The following is a 6,539-nucleotide window of genomic DNA, read 5'->3' on the forward strand; positions in this document are numbered from 1 at the left end:
GCTATACCCAAAGGTAGTAAAGATAAAGAAACTTAAAATTTTACCGTAAGTCTTATATGAAATTTGAAGATTGGATCTATCATGGATTGATCTAACATATAAGGATATTTTTATCTTTGATAGATTTATATAATTTGATAAATTAATATCAGAGTGTACAACAAAGCATGGTGGATTAAATTGATTATAAATATTAATCTTTTAAATCAAAAGATATTAGATGAAATACATTAGTTGCAAATAAAGAAATATTTTATTGATAATGAAAGGATGCTACAGATTTTGATCTAATCCGATCATAGCCGGATAATCTTGTCAGTAGATTGCTTCATTGTAGATAATGCCAAAAAATTTTAGATATCTCAAGTTTATTAACAGTTTGATAGTTCTGATATTAGTTCAAACTTAGAATGTCCTGACATACATCTCATATATATATATTTTTTAAATTTAATATTGTTACTTGAACTGATATAGAAGATTGAGATTTTTCTTAAGATGAGAGTCTACATATAAAATTTATTGGAAGGTCAAGAGAAGAAAGAAATCGATGATTGTGAAGAGTGACCGATGTTTGATCTTTATTTATTTTCTATCAAGGGTAGCCTAAGATAATTATGAATTTTGAGTGAAATGTATTAGACAAATAACGGTGGTATATTAATACAAGTCTAAAATGTTACGGATCTTCGAAAAAGTTGAGAAATCAATAAGAGAAGATGAATTTGAAATTTCAAATAATTTTGTTATAACAAGATCATGAGAAATAAAAGACATTATTGTAAGTTTGAGAATGACATGAAGAATGTATACTTTGAAATATATCTTAAACAACATAACCTAATTTCGAGGATGAAATTATTTTAAGGAGGGGAGAATGTAATAACCCAGATATAAAAAAAAATAAATAAAAAAAAAGAAATGAAGAAGACTCCTGTTGGGAGTCTTCTTCCACCTGAGTCACCGGAGGAGAAGTTGGAATCCGAGGGGGATTCGACCTCTCCTCCACTCTATAAGACCCCCTCTTCCCCTCCTAAACAACCCATGGTGATCACCGATCTCTCTCTCTCCTTTCTCCTTGTCTTCTCCAGTTGAAGTCAAGGCTTCCCGTACTTGTGCTCGTCGGAAATTGGAGCTGACGACATTGCCGGAGCTCGAGGTAAGCCCCTCCCCTTCTTCCTCTCCCTCTTCCCTTTCTCTCCTGGCCCAAGACCTTACCGCCGGCCATCGATTTTGCTGGAAATAAATTCCAAAGAAGATCCCCTGTTTTTCGGAGAAAAAAAAACAGAAAAAGAAGAAGAGAGCTGCCGGCCGAACCCCATCGCCGGTCGTTGTCGGATCTCCGACCAAGCCATCGGAGCCCGAGCCACCTAGGGGGGGACCTCACGGTCTTCCCCTGTTTCAGCCAAGGGAGGCCGCGGGAAGAAAAGAAGAAGGAAGAAGAAGAAAAGAAGAAGAAGAAGAAAAGAAAAAGGAAAAAGAAAAAAGAAAAGAAAAAGGAAAAAGAAAAAGAAAAGAAAAAAAAAAGGGAAAAAGAGAAAGAGAAAAATAAAAATAAAATAAAATAAAAAGAAGAAGAAGAAAGAAAAATTTTCTCTCTCTCCTCTCTCAACCTTCTCTCTACATTTTCTCTCTCTAGATTTTTTCTCTCTCTTTATGGATTTTATCTCTCTAGTGTCTTTCTCTCTCTCTGATTTCATCACGGACCCTAAGATAAAATTGAGATGAAAATAAGATGATCCGAGATTGCTCTGAAATTTGTGCGGTAGATCTGATCCCAGTCCGATTCTATTTGAAATTTGTAACACTTGATTTATGTTAAGTCACCCTGATAGGACCTCTGATGATCTTGACCATGATTGCCTCATCGGAAGAATATGAAGATTTCTCTCTCCACTTTCTCTCTCTACTTTCTCTCTTTAGAATTTTCTCTCTCTTCATGGATTTTCTCTCTCTAGAAGTCTTATGGATCAGTGGAGGATTTAGATACTTAGATAAATCTTAATTTTGATTTAATCCTAAGAGAGGTCCTCGATCTGTGTTATTAGGATCGATTATCGATAATTTTCTCCATATATGATCTTTATATTTGATTAGGGTTATGAAGAGATGATTGTCTGCAAATGATATCGAGTGAAATATTTTGTTAAAAAAATTCATAAGTCAAAAAAGAACATTGATTTCTGTGCTCGGATCAGTCACTGGTAAAGGTAAGAATCCCTGTACATGATCATTGTTGGTGCAAAAATTTGCTTGCGCCGGAGAAGCTGGAGTTGAGGAAGCCGCGGTCGCCGTCGGGACCTGCAAAGGAAGTCCAAACTGGAGGTGGGGTTGCTCCGGCAAGACCCTCTGACGCTCAAGTCAGTTCTCTGCCTCAACAAGAATGGAGTGCTCGAACGGAGAATTTAGCAGAGTTTTTGAGATAAGAAATGAGCTTATAGAATAACGTATCTGGGTCCCCCTTTTATAGGCGAAGGAAGCAACGGATTGATGGCGACGTTTGTAACCGTCTGGCAGCGGACTGCCCAAGGTCAGGCGGAGTTTGCTGCGAAGCGTAGTGGAACGGACCCGTGGCTATCGCTGGGGCGTGCCACGTGGAGTCTGCCGCACGAAGTGGGGCGGTGTTTGTCGTCGTGACTTGCCAGTGGATGGGAGAATCGCGCAGTATCCGTTGCATGAGGTGGAGCAGGATCGTGGCCGTTTATCGTGGCTGGTCAGGTAGTAATGGAGCTGCGCGGGATCCGTCATAGGGAGTGGAGCAGTGCTGCGATCGTTACTGCGGCCTGTCAGGGGGTGGTGGGGCTGCGCGGAATCCGCCGCAGGAAATGTAGCAGAATCGTGGCCGCGATTGTGGCCTGGGAGTGCTGATCTGTCGGCTGAAGTTCGGCAGTGGTCAGAGTCCGGCCACCGTAGAGGTCCAGACGAAGACCGTCTGCAGCCGTTGGAGTCGGGGACGAAGCTCGGCTCCCGTAGGAGTCCGGGGGAAGTTTTCCTGCAGTCAAGGTTAAAGGCGAAGTCTGGCTCCCGTAGGAGTCCGGGCGGGGCTTACCAGCAGTTGACGTTGAGGACGGAGCCCGGCTCCCGTAAGAGTCCGGGCGGAGCTGTCCTGTAGTCGATGTCGGCGGCGGAGCCCGGCTCCCGTAGGAGTCCGGGCGGAGTCTGCTTGTGGCTGAAGTTGTTGATGTCGAGGATGAAGCCCGGCTCCCATAAGAGCCCGAGCTAAGTCTCCCTGCAATTAAAGTCAGAGGGGAGGTCCGGCTCCCGTAGGAGTCCGAACGAGGCCTACCAGCGGTTGAAGCTGAGGACGGAGCCCGGCTCCCGTGGGAGTCCGGGCGGAGCTGTCCTGTAGTCGATGTCGGCGGCGGAGCCCGGCTCCCGTAGGAGTCCGGGCGGAGCTGTCCTGTAGTCGATGTCGGTGGCGGAGCCCGGCTCCCATAGGAGTCCGGGTGGAGCTGTCCTGTAGTCGATGTCGGCGGCGGAGCCCGGCTACCGTAGGAGCCCGGGCGGAGCTGTCCTGTAGTCGATGTCGGCGGCGGAGCCCGGCTCCCGTAGGAGTCCGGGCGGAGCTATCCTGTAGTCGATGTCGGCGGCGGAGCCCGGCTCCCGTAGGAGTCCGGGTGGAGTCTGCTTGTGGCTGAAGTTGTTGATGTCGAGGATGAAGCCCGGCTCCCATAAGAGCCCGAGCCAAGTCTCCCTGTAATTAAAGTCAGAGGGGAGGTCCGGCTCCCGTAGGAGTCCGGACGAGGCCTACCAGCGGTTGAAGCTGAGGACGGAGCCCGGCTCCCGTGGGAGTCCGGGCGGAGCTGTCCTGTAGTCAATGTCGGCGGCGGAGCCCGGCTCCCGTAGGAGTCCGGGCGGAGCTGTCCTGTAGTCGATGTCGGCGACGGAGCCCGACTCCCGTAGGAGCCCGGGCGGAGCTGTCCTGTAGTCGATGTCGGCAGTGGAGCCTGGCTCCCGTAGGAGTCCGGGCGGAGCTGTCCTGTAGTCGATGTCGGCGGCGGAGCACGGCTCCCGTAGGAGTCCGGGCGGAGTCTGCTTGTGGCTGAAGTTGTTGGCGTCGAGGATGAAGGAGCCCGGCTTCCGTAGGAGCCCGGGCTAAGTTGTCATGTAGTCGATTCCACTGAGGACTTCGGCTGTGGGTATTTTATACCCAACACCAGTCCCCCTACTTCCGAGTTTAAATTTCAAACGAAGGAAGTACACAGAGAGAGAGATGGGCACATCCGAAACCGTCCCTTCGAATCCTGCGCACTGCCACCTCCGGATATTTTGGCATTAAATGTGCGCGTGCCGGAGTCTTTTCGAATTGGAGCGGTACGAGGGGACGCTTCGAAATTCCTGCAGGTACACTGGCCTAGGTATGGCGCAATTATGATCCTGCCAACCGTCAGCCGCTTTAGCCGTCTGTCAGGGGGGGTGGGACACGTGTCGGATGCGGACTGGCTCGGGGAATTCGCGATCATTATGGCGTCGGATCCCAGGGTCTATTTAAACCTGTCCTTCTTCCTTTAGGTGTCCTACTCCATTCCTGAGTTTTCACTGGTGTCTGTCTTCTCTTCGAGAGCCCTGCTTTAGTGAGCGTCTTCTCGAGCCGTAGGCGCCTCCCGTTTTTCGTCCCTCACAGTTCCGAGAGTTCTTCTGCTTCAAACCCCCAGGTCCCTGTCTCTGTGGACGAACCCGCGTCCGGGGCTGGGCCCCGCCCGGTTTTCGCATCGGGCGCAATTCCATGTTCCTCGACTCCGGAGGAACTCCTTCTGATAAGGGTTCAGTATGGGGTTCCTCTGGAGTACGACCTAGAGCTACCTGGCCCCTCTGACCGGGCCAGCACTCCTCCTCCTGATCATTTTTGTTTGTATCAAGAAGCGTTTCGAGCCGGACTCCGGCTTCCGCATCCTGCCTTTGTCGCTGCCTTCTTCCGCTTCTTCGACATCTCTCTCGCTTCCGTGGCCCCGAATTCTTTTAGGTTTTTGATAGGGTTTCTCTCCCTCTGTCACGTAGTCGAGGTTCAGCCGTCTCTTTCCTTGTTTAGGTATTTTTATACCTTCAAACGCCATCCTTCGACGAAGGACTGGTGGTATTTCTCCCCCCAGTTTGGTAAGAAGGGGTTGCTGAAAGGCGCCCCTTCTTCGATTCACAATTGGAAGAGAAAATACCTTTTCGTCCACTGCCCGTCCCTGGAACTGGGCCTGCCCCCTTGGGGTTCTCTGAGGGATTCCGTCCGTCGGGCTCCCAGCGTGGGGGAGGACGACCTCCAGGCCGCCCAGAAGCTTCTAACTTATCCCGCTCCTTCCCTTCCTAATCATCTGAGGGAGCAGCTTCTTTTCAACATCGGCCTGAGCCCCCAGGATCCAGCGAGTATTCATCTTATCTTTTCTTTTCTTGCCTTCCTCTTCTTCTTCTCTTTACTTCTTTTTCCTTCCCACTCTCTTCTTTTTCTTTCTCTTTTTCTTTTTTTTTTTTTTTTGACTCTTGATTGACCGGTGTTGCTTCTTTTTCCCCTTTTTCTTCTTTCTTCTCTTTCTTTTCTTTCTTTTTCTTCTCTTTTTTTTTTTTTTTTTTTTAGCAATGGACGTCGAAGCAACGCGGATGCTCGCCAGGGGCATGAGAGCTCAAAAGAGAAAGGGCGCGGCGGCCTCCGGATCGACGAAGAGGGCCAGGGCGGAGGAGACGAGCTTGGCTGCGCCCGTCCAGGCGGCCCCGGCCATCGACATTCCTTCAGATGCCGAGCCAGTGGCTCCCCGGGCCTCCTCGAGGAGCCCGCCGACTGGGGCCCCCGCTCTGGGGGTTCGCCCCACGGAGGCGCCCGCCGTGGGGAGGAGGAGGAAATCGGTGGCTCGCAGGGTGAGTAGCCATCGAGCTGCTGTAAACGAGTCCGTCTGCTCTGAGGAGGGATCGGAGAATCCCTTCAACGATAGAGACTTGATCAGGCGGTTGATCGACGGCTGCATCCTGTCCGACATCGTGGGGAGGATCGACCGCGCCGATCCTGAGCAGCGGGCTTGGGACTCTTTGGGGTCCTTTCTCGAGGTAAATGGATCTTTATTTAAACGGTCACTCGACCTCTGTCGTAATTCTCTATCCATCCTTGCAGATTGGGCACCAGCTCTTTGCCTATATCGAGGCGGTGAGCCGCATGAGAAGGGACATCCTTCAGGCGGAGGAACGCTGCCAAGCCGAGGTTGCCCGCCTTCAAGCGAAGTCGGCTGAAGTAGCCGCCCTCCAGGAGGCCCTGGAAAGAGAGAAGCGGGCCCGGGAGGAGGAGAGGGAGATCTTGGAGGAGTCGGCGAGGAAGGCGGAGGCCGAGGTCGCCCATTTGGTCGAGCAAACTCCGGTCCTGGTCTCGGAGGCCAGGGCCCTTGCGGTGGAGGAATTCAAGGCCTCCGCGGAGATGAGAAACCTGAATGTCCAGTTCGGCCAGGAGGCGTTCACCAAGGGGTTCGAGCTCTGCCAGGAGAAGGTGGCCAGCAAATTCCCCGAGCTCGACCTCGGCTTCCTCGAGGAGTCCGAAGACGAGGCCGGCCCCTCGTCTGCCGCCACCG

Source organism: Elaeis guineensis, chromosome 13 (genome assembly GCF_000442705.2).
Source record: "Elaeis guineensis isolate ETL-2024a chromosome 13, EG11, whole genome shotgun sequence".
NCBI lineage: Eukaryota > Viridiplantae > Streptophyta > Magnoliopsida > Arecales > Arecaceae > Elaeis > Elaeis guineensis.